Source organism: Schistocerca americana, chromosome 7 (genome assembly GCF_021461395.2).
Source record: "Schistocerca americana isolate TAMUIC-IGC-003095 chromosome 7, iqSchAmer2.1, whole genome shotgun sequence".
In the NCBI taxonomy this organism is placed as follows: Eukaryota; Metazoa; Arthropoda; class Insecta; order Orthoptera; family Acrididae; genus Schistocerca; species Schistocerca americana.
In genome coordinates, this window is record NC_060125.1 from 246,836,838 (window position 1) to 246,859,836 (window position 22,999).

Below are 22,999 nucleotides of genomic sequence, written 5' to 3' on the forward strand. Positions count from 1 at the left end.
AGTTCCTGAAAAGGTTCAATGTCGTCTTTGCAACGTCCTGCCAAAATAATATGTCGTAAATGTTCAGGTAATTTGATTAAGCAAATGCGAATGAGTTCTGAGGGGCTGTATGGGTTTGACTGGTACTGATTCTTGTGCAACATGTCTTCAAAATGTTTCACAAGACAGGAGAATTCAGATTGTTCGAAATGTTTCATCATTATGATGCTATATTTTACGCGGTCTTGTGTGGGTTCAGACCAATACGCTGAGAGGAAGGCATGATAAAATTCTCCTTCACTGTGACAATCGCAAATGACCGATCGCATTCTTACAGCTGGTTCATTCTCTAAATAGCCACACATAGATTCTAATCTGTGCTCCAATGACCAGTTGGGAGGAAAACAATGAGAGAATTGATGGAGCCACGCTTGTCGATGAATGTCGTTGCCAGAATTCTTAAATGTTTTGAATTTACGTGCAGTAATGAACAGCTTATAGTCAAAATCATCGTGTCGGCGAGTAGCATATCGGTCATTGTTACGTCGTGTCGGCGGTTCCATCTCAAGATGCGGTGCTCCTTGCCAATTTCTTTCATAATTTCCGAAATGCCCTGTGTTATTATTTTGTGACTTTTCCGTATTTCTATGTCCCTCTTCCCGCGCGAGTGTCCTCTGAAATATGTAATTCTTGTATTACTTGTGCCAACTGATCTTGTACTTCCCGGATTTCTCTTTTGTACTGTGTATTGATTTGATTTTGATTTTGTTTGAATTTTCTAATTTGTTCACACTCTTCAGTGTCCGTGAAGTTTACAGGTCTTGTGTCATTCAGATCATCATCTACCTTTGTAGATAAGTTTGTGAACTGATCTGAAACTTCGGCTACTTTATCCGATAGTGAAATTATTTCCTCTGTGTGTTTTTCTGAACCAAGTTTCAGAGTGTCCATTTGTGTTGAAATCGTATCTACTGTGTCCTTTAAGTTATCCTGAGTTTTTGCAAGTTGCGTAACCGAATCAGTAGATGCAACTGAGTCAATGTTAGCTTGCAAGGTGTCGTGATTTTCATGAACAACAGTTTTCAGTTCTTTTATGGCTGCTTCGTGATTCTGTAATGCATTTTCATGACGCGAAAAAATAGGTTGGAAATGCTCACAAATTTGTGTTTTTAAGCCATTACACACTTTTTGACATTTCGATTCAATGTTATGTAACTCAGTAGTTAAATCTTCACGTGTTTGTTCAAGTGTGGTGTCTAACTTTTGAAGCTTTTGCTGTGTTTGTCTCTGATTTTGTTCCATTGTGTCTAACTGTTGCTGTGTTTGTCTCTGGTGTTGTTCCATTGTGTCTAACTTTTGAAGATTTTGTTCCATTGTGTCTAACTTTTGAACATTTTGTCCCATTTCTTTCTGATTTTGTTCACGCGTTGTATCTAACTTTTGTAGCCTTTGTCCCATTTGTTGCATTAACTGTAATAACAATGCACTGGTGTCTGAAACATGTTCCTCAGTGCTTTTGGGCAGTGACTTTGCACCGGCAACATTCACATTTTGACAAGCGGAAAATGTGTCTTGACTCATTTGAGAAAACGGTGAGAACCCAAAACCTGAATCTGCAGTATTTGCAAGATTGTGTCCGGTCATTCCCGATTCCTGAGGCGGGCTGTTGCCGACCGATCGATCGATAATGCTTGCCTGTTCACTAATTGTTTCACTGCCTACACCATTATTTGCAGCCCGCTCCATTTCCCTATGCACAATTACCAAATTACAACTTTGAACATTAGTTAATTCAATACATGGTGGCGCTAACACACTGCTTTCGTTCTCGCTGTCATTTCTCAGTTTACTTTGGAGACTAGTATTACGTTTTTCACACGCCATTGTTGTCACAATATTTCACACGACAACACAGAAAAGCACAATATGAAGAGCAAAATAAGAAGACACATTAACATAGCATTGAAAATAATATCTCGTTGATTGCAAGCGCAGCTGCAAAATACTTGGTGCAAATCTACATGCGTGCCAAAACTGTTTTACTGTACAAGAATGAGAAACTACAATTACAAAGGAAATTCTCTCTACAATTACCTGCTAGCAATAAACAAAAGCTACACTAATTACACAAACTACAAGAAAAAAATCAGAAGATTCCAGTGAGGTATCCTGGCAGGGTCGCCATATGAAACGTCCCCTTAGAAAAATTATTCAAGACTGTGCTTATCCTAACACACAATATTTTTAGCGCAACGCAATCTGACTTTCAATAATCTCTACAAGAGAATGGCCCTGACTAACATTAATCTATACCTTTCACCAATCACTTACCTCACCAAAAATCTTCGTTACTTGAAGTACTGCAATACAGCGAGTGCCACTACTGCCAGGTAAATAAAAGATTCAAACTACTGAAGCCACTAACTACTGATAGGCATAGTTAGCAAATGAAAGATTTTGATAAGGAACAAACAATGTATTTACCTTAATAGTGTTCAAAAGTCACAATATATACAGCAGTTCATGACATCCAGTCTTACAAATTTCAAAACTCCGCCGATTCTCTCCCCACATCCACCACTGCTGGTGGCTCACCTCCAACTGCGCAACGCTACGCACTATTAACATCCAGCCGCCCAACACTGCAATGGCCAACAAGAATGCAAACCAGCCACAGACTGCACACAGCACAGTCAGTGATTTTCAGAGCGCTATGTGGCGTTATCAATATAAAAACCTAAACAGCCTACTTACAGTATACTTAATTACGTTGTTGTCAGGAGTGTGTGTGGAAACTGAAGCAGACATCACTGTCATTTTATTAGATAATTTATTAACAGTCTTTTGAAGTGGAAGATGTTATTGAGTTCTCTGAGGTAGTGAATGAAATAGCTACTGACAAGGACTTAGAGAAAGCTGTTGAATGACGGAGTGAGAGAGCAAAGCTTTTACTTTAATGCAGACGAGTATTTGTGCAGCGCTGTCTAGACTAGAGTGTCAGTGTCAAGCAGAGATATGAGGCACTGTAAAGATTTATAAGACGACAGAGGAGACAGGGTGTTTGGAAACTCTGCACTAGTCTGCGCATACCCAGAATAACTGTGCATGAGATGGTAAAATATAATCAAAAAGTCAAATGTCGCAGACATATCGTACACAGGCGTTCATCGCCATCTCAAGGCGCAGCGAGCTTTCCCGAGAAAGACCTTGCAGAGTAACTCCGCTGCAATCAACAATGGGAAGATCATGTTTTGTGACTGTTTTTCAGGTCAAAGGGGAAGAGCTTCATACATTGTTATAGGGCAGGGAAGTATGCTGATGTCTTCTTGCACATTTAGTTGTGTGCCTATCCCAGTTTAGGTACTATCCCTAGGCTCTTTGCTGAGGAAGGGAAATTAGTATCTATTCCGTTGGAATTGAAGGCGTTTACGATCTATTCACCTTCAACACTTTTTCTCTGCCAGTTTCCACAATGGATACAGGGCATCATAAATCTCGATAGTCATATTCTCGGTGATTGTTTTCTGCACTTTGCGAACTCAATGACGCTGAAGATACCTTCCAAATAATAGACTTCATCTGGATAACCCTGCTGATCCGTTCATTTTTACTATACAAATACTGCAAAAAAGTCTAATAACTCACGTTTTTCGTACTGTTGTTGACGTTGTCATTTAGCAATATATTGTTGGAAATAGTAATAATAATAATAATAATAATAATAATAATATATTTTCTAACTTTACTCAAGAAAGTTGCTTATTTTAATAATCATATAGGGTACATTTGCAAAAGCACATTTTACAATATGGCATCCTTCTTAGAAAGCATTACATTATTTTCTGTCCACACTTCGTATTTTACTTTTCTGATTGTAGTTCAGGCACACGTACTCATATAAATATTGACAATATCATGCAGTTGTCAATACAGGTAAATATTTCTAAAAGCACAATATTTATTTTTTAACTTTTATTCTTATTCATTTCGGTTTGTACACAAGTAGGTGACATGTTTTGCAAATATCTTATTTACACTTCGCCCACAGTTCATTTGTTTATTTGAACTGCTCTCTAGATACAGCTTGCGGAGTCCGTATTTTGTCACTGATTCTGACACATGACCATTCTATGATAACCCTGTGTTCTTGGAAAATGCTTACTTGGGGCAACGTGTACTGTTACCAGTGACTTTCCTAGTTTCTCCAACAATATTCTGCCCTTTAGTATTTGACACCTCTGTTATTTCATTTTCGAGCACTGTACAAAATACCTGGTAACTCCTGCGGTACTCATGAAAATATTTAATTCTGATGGGCGGCCAAGATGTGCTGCTGGGTGTAACTGCATTCTGTATTCCGATTTTTGGAAATAAAATATTGTAAACTATTTGGTACAGGCTGTGGAGTGTCTTCACTGTCATCAGAAAACTTGTTTTAGTTGCATTACTTCCATGATCTTCACACCTGGGACTTGTTCTTCACCCACTGAGAAATTAACTAATTCTTTCACCTCATTATTATTCAGTGATCTAATTGCAAAGGTGTAACAATCGAGGCTGAGCAGAAGTATTAAAGTTTCAAATAATTGAGAAGTTCTTCCACAGAAAAAGCAAGAAAAAAGCAAACTGCTGTAAATGCAAATGGTTTGTTGATTGCTCAGTGTAATTAGGAATGATATAAATGATAGCATTGCATAAACATATTTACAGCACTTGGTGAATCCAGTAAGAGGGTATCCAATCTCCTGTTGAAAAACGAAACCTTTCTTGTTCACTCTCGGAAGCAACAAGTATTGTAACATAGCAAGGTACTGTTGGTCGCCATTTTTCCTGAGAGACAAAGGATTATACGAAACTTCAGATGAGTAAAATTAGTCAAAACGGGAACTTCTGATGGACAGAAGAAAAATAACAAACCTGAAACGCCAGATGCTATGAATCAAGAACTATGAGAAAATTGAAGGTTTAGCTTGTCAGTACAGAATAAACGAGCAATTAAACTATGCCATTTACTTTCAACAAAGGAGTGGCGTTGAGACTGTAGAGCATCGGCTGTGGTATAACTGGAGGAGATAGTAGTTTGCCAAACTATATATGACAGGATGTATAGGATAGTTTTGCAAACTACCATGTCCTCCAGTTATATATATACACAAATCTTAGCTGATGAGAGTGGAATAAAATCAGAATAATGTTTCTTTGAATACTCTTTCAAAAGAAAAGTAGGACAGTTTCATTTTTACATGAAGCCCAGTGCTTTCATCTACTTTTCTACATAATCCTCACCAAAAGTAAATCATTTATTGTATCGTAAAACCAACTTTTGAATACCACCCTTGTACAGATCTGACGCCTGATTAGGTAATCACTGCTTGAAGCACACTTCATTGACACTTGAGGAAACTTATAACATCATGTAGAAATGGTAAAGCATCGTTTCTCTCTCAATTCTTCATCAGCTTTCGGCACCAAATCATCAGTAATGACTGAAGGTCGCCCAACTCGTGCCCATCATTCACGTTCGCATGGCCATTTTAGAAAGCTCTTACCCATTCCCGTACCACGTTATCCCTCATATTGTTTTCTCCATACACTTAAGTGGTATTACTACGAATTGTAATCGCTTCACGCCTTTAGCACCGCGAAAACGAGTCGCAGCGCTTGTTTCACTGCCGGCGGGATTATCAATCGGAAGACACCTTTTGAAATACACAAACAAACGTAAACACGCAAAAAATTTGTGGGAATTTTTTAGAAAAGTGGGTTAAAGTACAGGCTTTCATATAATGATCAAATTGGTAAGAAAAGCTTATTTGTTTTACTTTTGTTTCAGAACGGTACTTACTTTAAAATAACGCATGGTATATCACTTAGCATATCTCATCAGTTGTAGCTCTTTAAAGAATTTTTGAAGTATATAGTATTTTAGTACAGTGAAATGTTAGAACCCTCAAAAGAATGCCAGTTAGAATAGCAACAATACAGGCAAATTAAGGGATAACGCTTTTTAATAAAGTGACTGTGTATATTAAAGTCTCTGTAACAGTCTAAATAACTGCAAACTAATAGAATCTTTTAGAAGTTCAGAACTATCTTTTTGTCATTAGTCCTCTGACTGGTAAGATGTGGTCCAGTACAAATTCTTCTCCTGTGCAAAACTTTTCATCTCAGAGTACCACTTACAATTAGTGTCGTCCACAACTCGTTAGATTCAAAACTGGGAATTTGGTAGAGTTTCATTATTATGTCAAGGACCTACACACAAAAAATACGAAACGGATCATTGTGCATAATCATAAATATTCGAATTACAAGATTGGCTTTACTGAATAAATAATTTGATTAAAATCTGACTATGAGGTTCAATAGACTGAGATCCTACCTGAAATTATCCGATAACCTCCATAAAAAAAAACGAATTTTGCGGAACGTAATGTTTGAATAAGATTAAAATCTATACATACTACTCGAATCACAATACTGTGCTATATAACTATAAAACTTTCATCATTACTGACTGCTGTATATGTTTCATATCATCCGATAGAAGAACTGATCAATTACCTACACATTGATTATTCACATTTTTCACAGAAATATATTTAATAAAATCGCAATGTCATAACATATCTAATAATGCAAAAAGTGAAGAATTGTCTGAAATTATATGACAACTGCGAAAACTCAAAGGCATTTACAACACAGACTGAGAGGTGGCATAATACCTTACCACAGGAAACAGATCAAATATTCATTATTCCACTATGAATTATTACTCGCACAGTGACGCCTTCGTACAGATAATAGCCTCAATGTAGCTTGTAGGGAAGCAGCCTACTCACACCTTAGTAAATTCACATCAGTCTTTCCATTGTGTGCCAGCCAGTCCGCTGTAACTAGCTCTGACGTCATAAATGTTGCGCAATACTTTAAAAATCAAGCAAATAACCTAAAACATTTCTAGCATGTCAGGAGTGATATTAAATTAATATGTGTTGAATATCAGTTCGATAACTTTAGCCATTTTCGAAATTTGGACGTTTTTCTGTAAAAATCATTGGCGCAACAGAAAAGAGCTAGAAAGTTAAAAATTTATATTTAGATTCTCCTTTCATAATAATTTAATAAAAACAGTACTTTGGATCTCACAAATTAAGATTTTAGTTGAAATTCATGATTTTCTGGTTTTTGTCTTAAAACTTAAGGAAGCTAGATAGATTAAGTAGGCTAATAAATACGGCTAGGATGTTTATATTTAAGTAGAATGGATATACGCTATAACCATAAGGATGTGAGAAGTTTCATTTAAATACCTATAAAACTATAGCGATAGCGTATCTCCAAAGGACCAGTTCAGAGCTCGTCTACTGCGTGCAGTGTAATTAAATTAATTCTCTCGCCCAAAATACTTAACTTAGCCACGTAAAACTTTTATTATACTTACTTACCTGTGTGCTAAATGCACATTTAAATTAAGAGCTTCATTGGCCATCAGCAAAAGAAGCTATGATTTATTCGGTAACTTAATGTGGTGCATTACTAGCCCAGCGGCTAGTCGGGAGAGCCGATTTGATCAGGCGTTCCCTTAGGCGTCCACACCGCGGCTTTATATATAAGAACGCTGCGCGAGGAAGAAAGGCCCCAGTTCTCTCCAGTCGCTGAATCACACGCCATCTGTGTCGGGAGTCGCGTCGCGTCGGTATCATTCCTACAAACAGCCTCGGATGCCGTATAGTGTTAATTCTGCATTGACTTTAATTATCGGTCTTCAGTTTGCGTATTGTCGTATTTTCACGTGCCGCCGCAGAACAAACATTCTATCATTATTTAGCGTGGCGTTTGATGAACCTTATCATCAAATTAGGGTGAGCATTCATTTAAATATTTAATTTGGACTGTTATAGTGGCATCAGCGCATTAGACTCTGAACTGCTCTGTTAGTTAGATTGTGTGGATTCTTTTGTTTTCAACTGTGACTTTCAGAATACAGAACGTTGTTTTTTTTCACGACCGTTTTTAATTAGAAATCCCAGACAATCTCCTAATTCCTCAGAGCTACAAGCTGTAACTATAAGTGTATTCTCAGATGAGGTGGGCACTAGGAATTCTAATTACAGGCTTCACGTTTTGTTAATCACTTTCTGGTTGCCAATATTGTAGTTAGAGAGCCAGTGTTGAGAACGGCGAAAGACTGCATAAATAACATTCTAAATAATAGGAAATGTTACTACATTCAAACATTTATAAAACAGTAAAATTTTCCTCACCCGCCGCCCCACAAGCTTCTGTAAGAAATTCTATAACTTATCAACATAGTAAAATCATGTTGAGGCTGCAAGTGGGTATTTTCGCAAAATCAATAAAACCTAGGATTATAGCCATGGATAATCTGTGGACACCGTTTTTGGAGGAGCATTATATGATTTAATATGGGTAAGGAAAAGCGTAAATGTTCGTTTGTTCAAAATCGTGTATTTGTGGTGGTTCTTGACCGATTTCTTTGAATTTTTGACAGAACGTTGCATTCTAATACAGCTGTGCTTTTGTGTATATATATATATATATATAATATTCAAAGTGGACTCCATGGGGCTGCAGGTGATAGGGATAGTAGTGGTTGTCATGCGTGATATACACAGTAATATTTTGGCTTACATCATGTTGGCGGGCAGCTAGCTTGAGGGTCCTACTAGAGTTCGCTTCGATAACCTGTAGAACCCGATCCTTCAAATCTTGTGTACACCTCCATATACATCGATACTCTTCAAATCACACTTAAGTCCGTGACAGAGTGTTCATCGAAGTACCTTCATAATGATTCTCTATTATTCCAATCTCGTATGGTGCATGAAAAAAGCAAACACGTATATATATCCGCACGAATTCTGATTTTCCTTATTTTATTATGAGGATCGTTTCTCCCTATGTAGGTCGGCGTCAGTAAAATCTGTTCATATTTGGAGGAGAAAACTGGTGATTGAAATTTTGTGAGAAGATCGCACTGCAACGAAAAACGCCTTTGTTTTAATGACGCCCACCCCAAATCCTGTATATGTCCGTGACACTCTCCCTCCTATTTCTCGATAATACACAACGTGCTGCTCTTCTTTGAACTGCCTCGATGTATTCCGTTAATCCTGTCTGGTAAGGATACCACACCGCACAACATTATTGGATCTCCTGCGTCTTGTAAGAGTTCTGCCAATAAAACGCAGTCATTGGTACGCCTTACCAGCAATTTTTTCTACGTGTTATTTCCAATTTAATTGTGTTCGTAAGTAATTGTGATTCCAAGGTATTTATTTGAATTTACGGCCTTTAGAGTTGAGTGATTTATCGTGGAACCGAAGTTTAACGGATTCGTTTTAGCACTCATGTGGATGATCTCACACTTTTCATTATTTAGTATTATTTGCTAATTTTCGCACCCCACAGACATATTTTCTAAATCGTTTTGCAATTTTTTAAATCTTCTGATAACTTTACTAGACGATAAACAACAGCATCATCTGCAAGCAAGCTAAAACGGCTGCTCAGATTGACTCCTAAATCATTTATATGGCTAAGGAACAGCAGAGGACATACAACACTACCTTGGGGAACGCCAGAAATCACTTATGTTTTACTCGATGACTTTCCGTCAGTTACTGCGAACTGTGACCTCTCTGACAGGGAATCACGAATCCAGACACGTAACTGAGACGGTATTCCATAAGCATGCAATTTCATTACAAGCCACATGTAAAGTATGATGTCGCAAGCCTTTTGGAAATCTAGAAATACGGAATCAATTTGAAATCCTTTGTCCATAGCACTCAACACTTGATGTGAGTAAAGAACTAGTTTGTTTCACAAAAGCAATGTGTTCTAAATCCTTGTATTAACTGTATGTCAATAGACCCTTCTCTTCGAAATAATTCATAATGTTCGGACACAATATATGTTCCAAAATCTTGCTGTAAATTCACTTTAACAGTATGGGCCTGTAAATTGGTGGATTATTTATACTTTCTTGAATATTGGTGTGACCTGTGCCACTTTTCAGTCTTTCGGTACGGATCTTTCATCGAGGGAGCGGTTGTATAGGACCGTTAAGTACGGAGCTATTGCATCAACATACTCTGAAAGGAGCCTAATGACATACAGCGTGGACCAAAAGAGTTGCTTTTATTAAGTGATTTAAGTTACTTCATATTCCGAAAGTATGTCCTTGATCCTAGTTCTAGAATATTTACTTCGTCTTCTTTGTTGAAGGAATTTTGGATGACTGTGTTCAGTAACTCTGCTTTAGCAGCACTATTGAAACAAAATTTCGTGGTGGAAACTGTTACAAGCATTTCGCATTGAAGTCCGCACTAAATTTCGAGCTTCTGTACAAAATCGTCAGTCTTGGAGAGGTGCTCTTATTTAAATTTGGCACGCTTTTTCGTTGTTTCTAACCCGTTTTGTGTACCAAGGGGGGATTAGCTTCATCGTTTGTTATTTAGTATAAATCTCTTAATGGCTGTTATACTATTTCTTTGATGTCAAGCTACGTCTGGTCTACACTTACATAGTTAATTTAGAAAGAGTGGGGACCGTCTCTCAGGAAGGGGTCAAGTGAATTTTTATCCGCTTTTTTTGAGTAGGTATAGTTTTCGTTTATTTTTGGAGATTTTGGGAGTTACAATATTCAGTCTCGCTACGACAACACGACAACACTGTGTTCACTAATCCCTGCATCCGACTTAATGCTTGTTATTTCAGGAGTATTTGTTGCTAAGAGGTCAAATGTGTTTCCACAACCGTTTACTATTCGAGTGGACTCATGAACTAACTGCTCGAAATAAATTTCAGAGAAAGTGTTTAGCACAATTTCGAACAATGTTTTATGCGTACCTCCGAATTTAACCCCGCTATTCTGTCCACTATTACTATACAAAATGTACTTTTCAGGTCAAGATGACCCGACATAGTAAAGTGCTGAAAAAAACTTCCACTCATACGTATTTTTCGTACAGTTGTAAGCCATCGACAATGTTATATAACAGTATGTTGTTAATCATCATACCGATAATAATGATAGTAATAATGATAATAATAATACAAAGGACTTCACTAAAGAAAATTTATTCTTTTGATATTCATGCAGCGTATATTAGGAAAAACACACATTTCCACCAAAGAGTCATTCAAACAACTTTCTATCCGTCTTTCCACATCATTTTCTTTCCTTCTTACTGCAGTTTGGACACAAATAGGAGATGTATGTTTTGCATACATGTTTATTACACTTTCCACACAACATGTCTGTTTTATTGTCATTTCTTGAAGGACAGAACTTGTGGATGTTTAGCAGCTTTTCTTGTAGCTACTGATCTAGCCACATTTGCCACTCCTTCAGGATCTTGGGTGCTCCTGTTCTCAAAGAAACATCTGTTCTTGGAAAATGCTTCCTTGGTGCAATGTGCTCTGCAACCTGTGACTTTCCAAGTTCCTCCAAAAATATTCTCCTGCTAGTCAATTTTCTTGCATTCCAGTTAGGGTCAATGGAAGTCCACAGGACATATGCGTTAAAGGCAGCAACATCAAGAATATTGTATAAAACTATCCTGGGCCATCTACTTGTTTTTCGTTTGCATGTATATGTACCTCTTAGCTGATCAAGTGTCTGCAGCCCCTTTAGGTGAACTACAATCAAAAATAATTTCTGGCTTATCAGCCCTGTCACTTATTTCCCCACAATGGTGGAGAGTGCTCATTATTACAACATTCTTATTTCTCACCGTAGTGTATTTGCGAAGTAAAATGAAGAGCTGTTAACCTCCTAATTGGTCGTATTTTGTGGAAGCTCTGGCTTATTTTTACTTATGGTACCTAACATTACCTGTGTCCTTTTTAGGCCCAGCTGCCCCAAATTGTTTGACGTAAAAAGCTTGTTCATGTTATATTCTGACCTCGGAAATCAGAGGTAAGATCAGCAATTACTCTCATTAACGACGGTTACATTTTCCCCTGGATTATACAGTTTATGAATGGCTTCTAACCGCTTCTCCCAGATACTGCGAACTGCTGCGGTTTTATCAATATTCGTCTTTCCTCTCTTGTGGATTCCTTATCAAATCGCACGACGCGTGATATCTACAGAATGTTTCTAGGGATATGGTGGCTCGAAATATGTTCCGCCCAGTATCCTTACCTTACAAACTTTCTGTGGATTCCCCATGTGAGCGATATACATACACGATGAATAGGAGTTCTAAGTATGCGTGAAAAAGCGTATAATCTAAGTTCGACTATCGTTTGCCATAAACTCGTTCCCCCTTAATATTTGAAATCTCTGTTATTTTATTCCGAAGCTCGTAGAAAACTCTACTTCAAATGAACTTATTCTGCTGCTTGACTACCTGTTAACTCCCGGTGCACTCCTGATGACGTTTGAGGAAGATAGGGGGCCGTGTTGTGCTGGTGGTTGCAACTGCCATTCTATGTTTCCATTTTTAGAAGCAGAAGTCTGTACACTACTTTGAACAGCCTGTGGACTGTCGTCAATGTCATCAGAACACTCTCTTTCAGATGCATTAGTGACATGATCTTCGAACTCGGAAAGTGACCCATCGTCTGATGAGCTATTTACTAATTCTTCAAACTCAGCGTCATTCAATGATGTAATCGTCATGATGTCTTAATTCAGACTGATCACTAACGATAAAGAACACAAATACGGGCGGCCGATGTGGCCGAGCGGTTCTAGGCGCTACAATCAGGAACCACGCGATCGCTACGGTCGCAGGTTCGAATTCTGCCTCGGGCATGGATGTGTGTGATGTCCTTATGTTAGTTAGGTTTAACTAGTTCTAAGTTCTAGGGGACTGATGACCTCAGATGTTAAGTCCCATAGTGCTCAGAGCCATTTGAACCATTTGAACACAAATACGAGCAGAAACCATGGATAAATCGAACAATTGACAAGTCGTAATGATAAGTCCATTGTTGGAAATGCAGCGCCTTTGTTGACATCTTGAATACTGAGAGTAAGTATGAACAGCGAAAGTAATTACTGCTATAAAATATGAGACAACCAGAATGTATTTAAGTAGAGAGTAATCATATTAATGTCGGCGCACATTGACCCGAACATTACGTATATAGCCCTTAAGATTTATGACCAGATGACTTAAAATATTTTAAATTTTTTTTAACCACATACTGCACTTTCATTTTCAGACAAAGTCGTGAGATTTCGTAATGTTAGTTTGTTATTTAAACTATAAGAGACGAAATTTATAACCATTTCGGGTCATAGAGATCCTAATAGAACAGCAGTGTTAAGTATGTATTTTCGCTAACATATCTATGATAAATCGATGTCACCACCAACAATAGTTGTATGAGTCGGGCACATGTTTGAAATTACACTCAAGTTTTTCTTGAACGTTTCAGCAATAGTGTCATCTGAGTTGAGAGGTCGTTAAAAGCATCCAATTATCATTTTATTCCGGTTGCCAAGAATGACCTCTACTAATACTTACTGACAGGAAGTATCTACTTCAATTTCGCTGCAAGACAAACTACTTCTAAGAGCAACAAACACGCTACTGCCAACTGTGTTTAGCCTATCCTTCCTGAACATCGCTAGGTCATTCTCAAAGAATTTCGACTGAAGTCATCTCTGCTTCAGCCAGCTCTCCGTGCCTAAAACGAGCATCACTGGTTTCTACTAGCGCTTGGAGCTCTGGTACTTTCCCGAAACAGCTAAGACAATTACAACTGTTATACCGATGGTTCCTCGATATCCCGTTCTTCCTGTTTCCTACCACCCCCCTTAGATACTGAAGCCCTTTCTGTGCTCCCCACTCCACGCCACACAGCCCCTGCCATCCGTGTAGCCACCTCCTGTGAGTAGTGGACTCGTGAGCTATTTAGCGAAACCTGAAACCCTGCCACCCTCTGGCGTAGGTCGAGGAACCTGCAGCCTACACGGTCGCAGAATCGTCTGAGCGTCTGATTCTGACCCACCATTCGGCTTATTACTAGAGATCCGCAATCATTACTGTCGGCTATGCTGCAAATTGGGAGCCCTGCTTTCATCTCGCAAGCAAGAAAAGCAGCCTTTACCACTTCTGGTAGCCGCTCGAAACCAGACAGAACCTGTTCGGATCCAAAGCGACACACATCACTGATACCGATGTGAGCCATCACCTGCAATTGGCAGAATCCTGCGCTCTTCATGGCATCCAGAAGGCTCCATTCCTACTCTGGAATGACTCTGTCCGGTTTGCATACGTGTCGCACACTGGCTTTCTTCTCCTCCTCGGCAGCCATTTCCATTAGGGGCCCCATAACGCGCCTAACATTGGAGCTCCCAACTACCAGTAATCCCACCATCTGTGACTGCTTGTATCTTGTTGGCTGTGAGGTTTCCCCTGAAATAGGACAAGCAACTGCATCTGGCTGAGAGATAGTGTCACCCACAGACAGCGTCTGGAACCTGTTTGTCAGACTTACCGGGAAGGCATTATGTACGGCCCCTGAGAAGTATTTCGCAACCTACCACGCCCTGGGGCGACCTCCCACTAACCCTGGGTGAGTGGTCAACTTCAGTGCGAGCAGATACTGTGCTGCCCAGCTGTGTTGACCGATCGGAGCACTCAGATGTGCTGGACGTCCGTTAGATCCGCACAGTCAGCCCACAACAGTGATTCGCATCCACTGCAGATTCAGCCTATGTAACCGAAGCCATCACAGTCTGAAGCTGAGAGGCAAGTGTCACCAACTCGGCTCGCATCCGCACACAGCAATCATAGTCCCTATCCATACTAAAGACCGTGGAAACTACATTGAACGGACAAACAAAAGACTATCGACATGCGCTGCATCACCCTACCGTAGACACTGACGAAAACATAAGAACAATGTCTAATAAGTTAGATTAACACTCAGATTCAAAAACTAAACTACCAAAGTACTCAGGTGAAACTAAATAATTCGCTCTTGTTCAGGAACTTGTAATATGTCACGAAGTCGTTTTACTTTCCGACACAAACGTAAACACGTGAACTATGTCTATTAAATATGAAAATAGCAAGTAGAAATTCAAGTATGTAAACTACCAAAAGACACACAGATGAAACCATACGATTCGCTTCCGGTTAGGAATGGATAAATATCACAAAATCGGTTACTTCCCCAATGCTGCTGCCTCCCTGTATGTCCGTCTGACTGAAAGGACCACTGATCATACAAAAGCCCCAAAAGGTCTTGAAGTGTTGCGTTATGTGGTTGGTGTCTAAGAAACTGAAAGAGGAAATGGGAGAGCAAGTAGATGCAGAGCGTAGGGAGCAAGAAGAAACAAAAAAGAATATGAGGACGTTCCACACAATAGTAAGTCATATTAACAGTAATTTTGGGGCTTTAGAACAAAAATTTAGAAAACTTGAAGCTAAAACAGTGGATATTTCAAGTGGGTAAATAAAGAAACAGAGGAATAGGGTAAAATACTACATGACTGTAAACCTGAAATAAAACAAAATGATACTGAACTCAAAAAGGCAACTAGTAGTATACAGGCACAGCATATCGTTCCACAAGAAACAGGTGATGAAATAATCAAATCAGAGTCAATAAAGCATGTAGTAAATAGACACAATCGTCAGGTGAGTGAATTACATAATGTTAAAAATAATGATGTTGTTCGTAGTCATTGAGTGCCTCTTGTAAAGTCAATACAATTGTAATTCTAGGTAAATTGAGAGATATCGAGCAGAAGGTAGAAACGCTTCGTGAAATAAACGCAATAACTAAATAAGTACGTAAAACAGAAGATGAAAATAAACAAAGATTAGTGACAGAGAACGAACAAGAAAGGAAGGAAGGTCATGTTCATGTTAATGATTCAGAACCTTATCAGTTTATCCAAACACATGTAAATTATACCTGGTTACACATGTAATACATATGACGAATTCATACGAGTGTGCCGCGCGGGATTAGCCGAGCGGTCTTAGGCGCTGCAGTCATGGACTGTGCGGCTGGCTGGTCCCAGCGGAGGTTCGAGTCCTCCCTCTGGCATGGGGGTGTGTGTTTGTCCTTAGGATAATTTAGCTTAAGTAGTTTGTAAGCTTAGGGACTGATGACCTTAGCAGTTAAGTCCCATAAGATTTCACACAAAATTAATCATACGAGTGTTCCTGAATCAATACTGATCTTGGAGCACACAAAACACCGTAGGGAGTAAACTACTTGAGAGCAGATACGTTGTAAATAACAAAGTCATTAAATAGCAAATGGATAGGCCTGAGAAAATAGAAGGGTCTGTACGAAAATTCAGTGCTTTCAACATATCAATAAACATAGGCTCGATAGCCAGCTTCTATCAAAGGCTCCTGGCAAAGAAAGGTCAAAGATACACTGCTTTCGTCTGTGGAGGACGAAGCTAACAGTCCAGTTGTAAGAAGCATCATGCAGGGGTCGATCAAGTGGATGATTTTGAGAATGTTGTGAATGAAGTGTCTCATTCCACGATTGAAATGAATACACGACTACCTGAGGAGGCTATTTCACTCTCTGCTATGTGAACTAATTAACGATTACCAGGTACCCGAGTTAAGTGATGACGCCACTTCAGTTCCCTTTGATGTTGTTACTTCTTCCACCTCGATTATTCTGAACTAGATTCGTCATCTTTAAACTTCTTCACCACCTGAAGAAGTAAAAGCTAGAACAAGAACACTGTATACCGGATATAACAGTATATACATAAAAGGAAATTAAGTGACCACAAGGAACCCAACAGAACAAACATCTGCAAAGCACAGGTGAAGATAAAGAAGCAAACGAACTTTGAAAATACATAGCTAGGCCATGATAAAAGGAATCATAAATGCGAAGGCAAAAGACCACAGTATAACGTTGCATTTAGAAATACTTGCGCTGTAAGTAAGGAAGGAAGGTCATGTTCATGTTAATGATTCAGAAGCTTATCAGTTTATCCAAACACATGTAAATTATACCCGGTTATCCATGTAAGACATATGACGAATTCATACGAGTGTGCCGCGCAGGATTAGCCGAGCGGTCCTAGGCGCTGCACTGAACCAGGTAAGTACAAATGCTGAATTAAGAGAGAATGGAGGATTAGGTGGCAAAAAAAGGAACTCCTTGTATGTCATATCGAGATAAGAGTTAAATGAAGGTTGTGTCATCCTAAATAGATAAATGCTATACTTCCGAATATGAATAAGTAAGGTAAAGTAGTTTCTGCCAAAATAAATTATTATACGTTGATAATCAAGAGATGGTCCTGCGAATAAGGTTTATTGTGAAGTGGAGATAATTAGTAGGTGATAGGTACGTCGGCCATTGGATTACGCTGTTTGAGATGAATAAGACGACGTTTTTGTCGAGCAAATGTTTATCGTATTGAAATGTACAAGGTGGCAGGTAAATCGGCCAGTTATTTAGAGGAAAGGAAAAATGAGATTTACAATGCGAAGTTGTTCCTGCCAACTTTTTATGAAATATGATGATGTAGACTCATATAATTGAAATATGCAAGGCACAGAAAGAAATTATGAGCATCTCAAATGGACATAAACATGCTATACATAATATTTGGGTATGAGGCTACAAGAGATAAGGCAGATAAAATAATGTTATGCACTTAACCAAAATAATAGGAATACAAGACCATGAGAAGTATAATCAACCCCAGAACACATTGTAATACTAAATGTTGGCAGCTAGGTGTAGAACGTACACATAAAATTAGTTCCACTCGCAATGTTGATAACGACAACAGTAAGTCACAAGAAGAAAACGAGTAACAAACCCACACTCTCGACTTAAGCGATGTGTTTGTAACTGAGTATTGGTTTGCGTTTAATAGAAGCAAAGCATTAGAAGTGTTCTCTCAATATGTCTTTGAATCGCCATTTTATGTGTGAGAAAAAGCACAGTAATGCTATGGTGAAGACTAAAGATAAATAATTAATATTTGAAAAATCTGAGGAGAAAAGTAATCCTAAGTAACACTGTTTATGGGAAGTAAGTACTTAAAGATGGTTTTGGAATTATGACCAAAAGAGACGAGTAATGCTCCAAAATGAAACAGGTGCTACATCGTCTAGCTGCCAGTCGCTGTTAAGTCACGAGAGAGAATACACTGGGTTGCAGCGTGATTGGGCACTAGCGACAAAGGGTGGCTAACGGCCAAAACGTTCGGGTATGATATCAGCAATGCCCTCGTAGTAAACGAACAGTGGTGGTGTTTGAATGTCAAACACCTATGCTTAATGAAGAAACAATAATAATATGCATTTATATTTGTGTGTAAAATAATCATGTGTGTGTTTCAGGTTTCTGTTTTGAATTATTAAGAAATTAATTTCATTTTATATTGTTACGTGAAATGGTATGCTGATGCAGATAGGATGCTGAACATTCGATTTACTTTCATTCCAATTGATCCGTAGTGAGGAGGTCCTCCAGGATGTGGAACATGTCAGAAAAACAACAATACATGACAAATATTTACAACTAAAACAAATAAGCTAATGTTCCATTCCACAGGTCCCAAGTGGAATGATCGTCATTTTTTAATGAACACTAAGAGTCATTTTACAAATAGTAATGCACTGAATTTAAAATAAAAAAGTTTTTATTTATTTATAAGGTAATACAACTACTGTAATACTTATTTACAATGAACACATTACTGCACTGAAATGGTGCAGAAGTTAGATTATACTAACACACACACACACACACACACACACACACACACACACAGACACACAAATTTTCAATGAACACATTACTGCACTGAAATTGTGCAGAAGTTATGTTGTACTTATATACAAATCAGTTGGTTTTATTAAGAAATTCATCAATGCAGTAGAAGGAGTTGGCCACCAATAAATCCTTTAGGCTTCTCTTAAACTGAATTTCATTGGTTGTTAAGCTTTTTATGGCTGCTGGCAAGTTCTTGAAAATGTGTGTTCCTGAATAATGCACAACTTTTTGTACAAGACTAAGTGACTTTAAATCCTTGTGAAGATTATTCTTATTTCTAGTATTGATTCCATGAATTGAGCTGTTGGTTTGAAAAAGTGATATATTTTTAATGACAAATTTCATTAACGAATAAATATATTGGGAAGCAGTAGTTAGTATCCCTAGTTCCCTAAACAGGTTTCGGCAGGATGTTCTTGAGTTTACACCACATACAAGTTTCACTGCACTTTTTTGTGCCCGGAAAACTTTAGCTTGGCTTGATGAATTACCCCAAACAATAATACCATATGAAATTATGGAATGAAAGTGAGCATAGTATGGCAGCTTTTTCATTTTTATATCCCCCATGTCTGACAAAATTCGCATTGCAAACAGAGATTTATTAATACGCTTCAGCAGTTCTGTGGTGTGCTCCTCCCAGTTGAATTTATTATCAAGCTGTAATCCTAAGAATTTAACACTGTCCACTACTTCTATCTTCTTGTCATCGTATGTTAGACATATACTCTTGGGACACCCCTTACAAGTTCTGAACTGCATGTAGTGCGTTTTTTCAAAGTTCAGTGACAAAGAATTGGCTAGGAACCAGTGATTAATGTCCACAAATATTTTATTGGCTGATCTTTCTAAGACTACACTTGATTTGCTATTTATTGCAATGTTTGTATCATCGGCAAACAAAACAAACTTGGCATCTGGTAATGTTACTGATGAAAGGTCATTGATATACACAAGAAAAAGTAAGGGCCCCAAAATGGAAGCTTGTGGGACCCCACATGTAATTAGTTCCCAGTTGGATGATGCCTGATAGCTTGATACATGTCTCTTTCCTAATAACACCCTTTGTTTCCTGCCAGAGATATAGGATTTGAACCATTTTGCAGCATTTCCTGTTATACTATAATATTCTAGTTTACTTAAAAGGATATTGTGATTTACACAGTAAAATACCTTTGACAGATCTCAAAATATACCAGTTGCCTGCAATTTTTTGTCTAATGAATTAAGCACATTTTCACTGTAAGTGTAGATAGCCTTCTCAACAACAGAACCTTTTAGAAATCCAAACTGTGACTTTGACAGTATGTTATTTGAGATAAGATGGTTATAAAGACGACTGTACATTACTTTTTCGAAAATTTTTGAGAATGCTGGCAACAGTGAAATTGGACGGGAATTTGATGCTATTTCTTTATCTCCCTTCTTAAACAGTGGCTTAACCTCAGCATATTTCAGCCATTCAGGAAATATTCCACTAATAAACGACTGGTTACACAGATGGCTTAATATGTTACTTAGCTCAGAATCACATTGATTAATTAACTTTGTTGATATTTCATCATACCCACTACATGTTTTTGATTTTAAAGATTTTATGATGGACATTATTTCTGTTGGGGTATTGAGGGTCAGATTCATATTATGGAAGTTACTTGAAATGTCTGGTCTAAGGTAATCCATAGCAGCATCTGACAACCCCACCTTTTCAGTAACAGTTATAAAATGTTTGTTAAAAAGTTCTGCAACACTATACACATCTGTCACCAATGTATCATTTACTCTTAATGCTATTTGTTCCTCTTCATGTCTGGTTCTACCGGTCTCCTCCTTCACTATATCCCATATTGTCTTTATTTTGTTATCTTATATGACTATCTTTTCCTTGTAATATATTTGCTTTGACATCCGTATTACAGTCTTTAATATTTTGCAGTGTTTCTTATAATGTGCTATAGCATCAACATTGGAAATGTTTCGGATTGACAGATACAGTTTTCTTTTTGTTTTGCAAGATACCCCTATTCCTCGAGTAATCCATGGCTTCTTTGTAGACTTTGCTCTAACCTTGATAAGTTTTGGGGGAAAGCAGTGTTCAGATAAGGTAAGCACTTTATTAGCAAAAATGTTATATTTTTCATTCATGCCATGAGCACTGTAAACACCAGTCCAGTGAATGTCTCTGAGGAGTGTCCTAAAACAATCAATTTTTGGCTTACTGATTACCCTCTTGAGCTCAGATTTAACAGATTTTATATCCTGTTCAGTATTAACATTTAACAGAAGGAACTGTATGTCATGGTCTGAGAGGCCATTGACTATTGGTTTTGTAATATAATTTTGTTCATTAGACTTTTCTATAAAGATATTATCAATGGCTGTTTGTGAGCAAGTGGCTATCCTAGTGGGGAACTTTACAGTGGGAATTAAGTTTAATGATAGTTTTACTAACTCAAATAACTTATTATTGGGAGAGTCAATAAGGAAATCTACATTGAAATCACCAGCAACCACTATTTCTTTGTTTTTGGTTGTTAAATGGGCCAGTACAGCTTCAAGGTAGTTGACAAACAGATTAAAGTTACCTGCAGGTGCTCGATATACACTTAACATTATGAAGGATTTTTTGTAAAATTCTAATTCTGTTGCACATGCTTCCATATGCTGTTCTAGGCAAAATTTATGAATGTCTATGTTCTTAAATTTATGACAGTTCCTGATGAATGTGGCAACTCCTCCTTTCTCCATTTATGATCTGCAAAAGTGAGATGCTAACCTAAACCCTGTAACACTTAAAAGTTCTATACTAGTGGTCACATGATGTTCAGAGAGGCAGATTATGTCAGCTGGGTTTGAAGACTCTAATTCATCTATGCTGATAGTTAATTCATTAATTTTATTTCTCAGCCCTCGAATATTTTGATGCAATAAAGATAGCTGACATTTCTCATTGACTGAGTTAAAATTGGGTGGAGTTAAAATATCTGCTGACAGTAGAAAATTCTTAACCAATGGCTGTTTATGCTGATGTAATAAGCTGGAATTATGTTTTTGTTTGACAGTTATTGAACCAAGGACTAATAGGGCAAATCTGAAATCAAACAATGTGATTTCACAACCAGTCAATGGAATCACGCACATGAGTTGCTATTGTGGGTTGTCTGCATTACTTTAACTCAAATGTGTGACTGCAAATTTGACTCTTTGTCTCTATGTCCATACAAAACGTACATAGAGGATTTTCTATATTTACTTTTTAAAGTGAAATGTCTGCTTGATGTAAGCGAGTGTTGAATTATAAAAAGGATGACATTGTGCTGATATGCAACTGATGATGAAAGTTTGACGATATTTGAACGTTGTAAATAACAAGAAAAAGACCTCAAAAGACGACAGTGCGCTGATAGAAGAGGGATTCTTGCTCAACTTCCCTTCATAATGTTTTTTCATAACATGTGCCTTTATAGCAGCAATCGACAGAACAGGTTAAAAATAAACTGCCTATACCTATTATGAGATCAGAATAATTCATATTGAGATTTTCACTCTGCAGCGGAGTGTGCTGTGATATGAAACTTCCTGACAGATTAAAACTGTGTGCCGGACCGAGACTCGAACTCGTCCCGAGTTCGTGTCTCGGTCTGCAACACAGTTTTAATCTGTCATTAAGTTTCATAATTCATATTGTATAACTAGCATTAACAAACTGATGGAACGCAAAACAGATGGGATGGTTACTAGTACTAAGAGATGTGTCTAACTTTCGATTATGCAGGGTATAAGGTTGTAGAAATATATACTGAGGACACAATTTTCATATTACAAGATTATTAATGATCATTACTAATTCATCGTAAAAAGATTTTTTTTAAATATTAGAATCCAAATATCTGATTAATGGGATAGCATGACCATTGAGAGATACTCACTTTTAGTTTTATTCAAGATTCATTTAGGTTACTTATTTCCAAAATGAGTGCTGTCTTCAACAACATTCCAGTCTTTGGCAATCTCAGTAGGAATGGTATGGGTGATATTTCTGATTTTAGCAGCCCTCATATCTAGCTTCTTTCCTCAGAGAAGTAGAGGTCGCAGTATTATGTATATGACGTAATTAGTGACGTGAGGTACCAATAGCAGGTGGTACCTTGCTTGTGGAAAAGACCGCTAGAGTTGTAGTCTATCAGTGTGACTTGCTGACACATTCAGAGGTCGTGCGCCAAACTGCTAATTTTCGTTCATTAATATA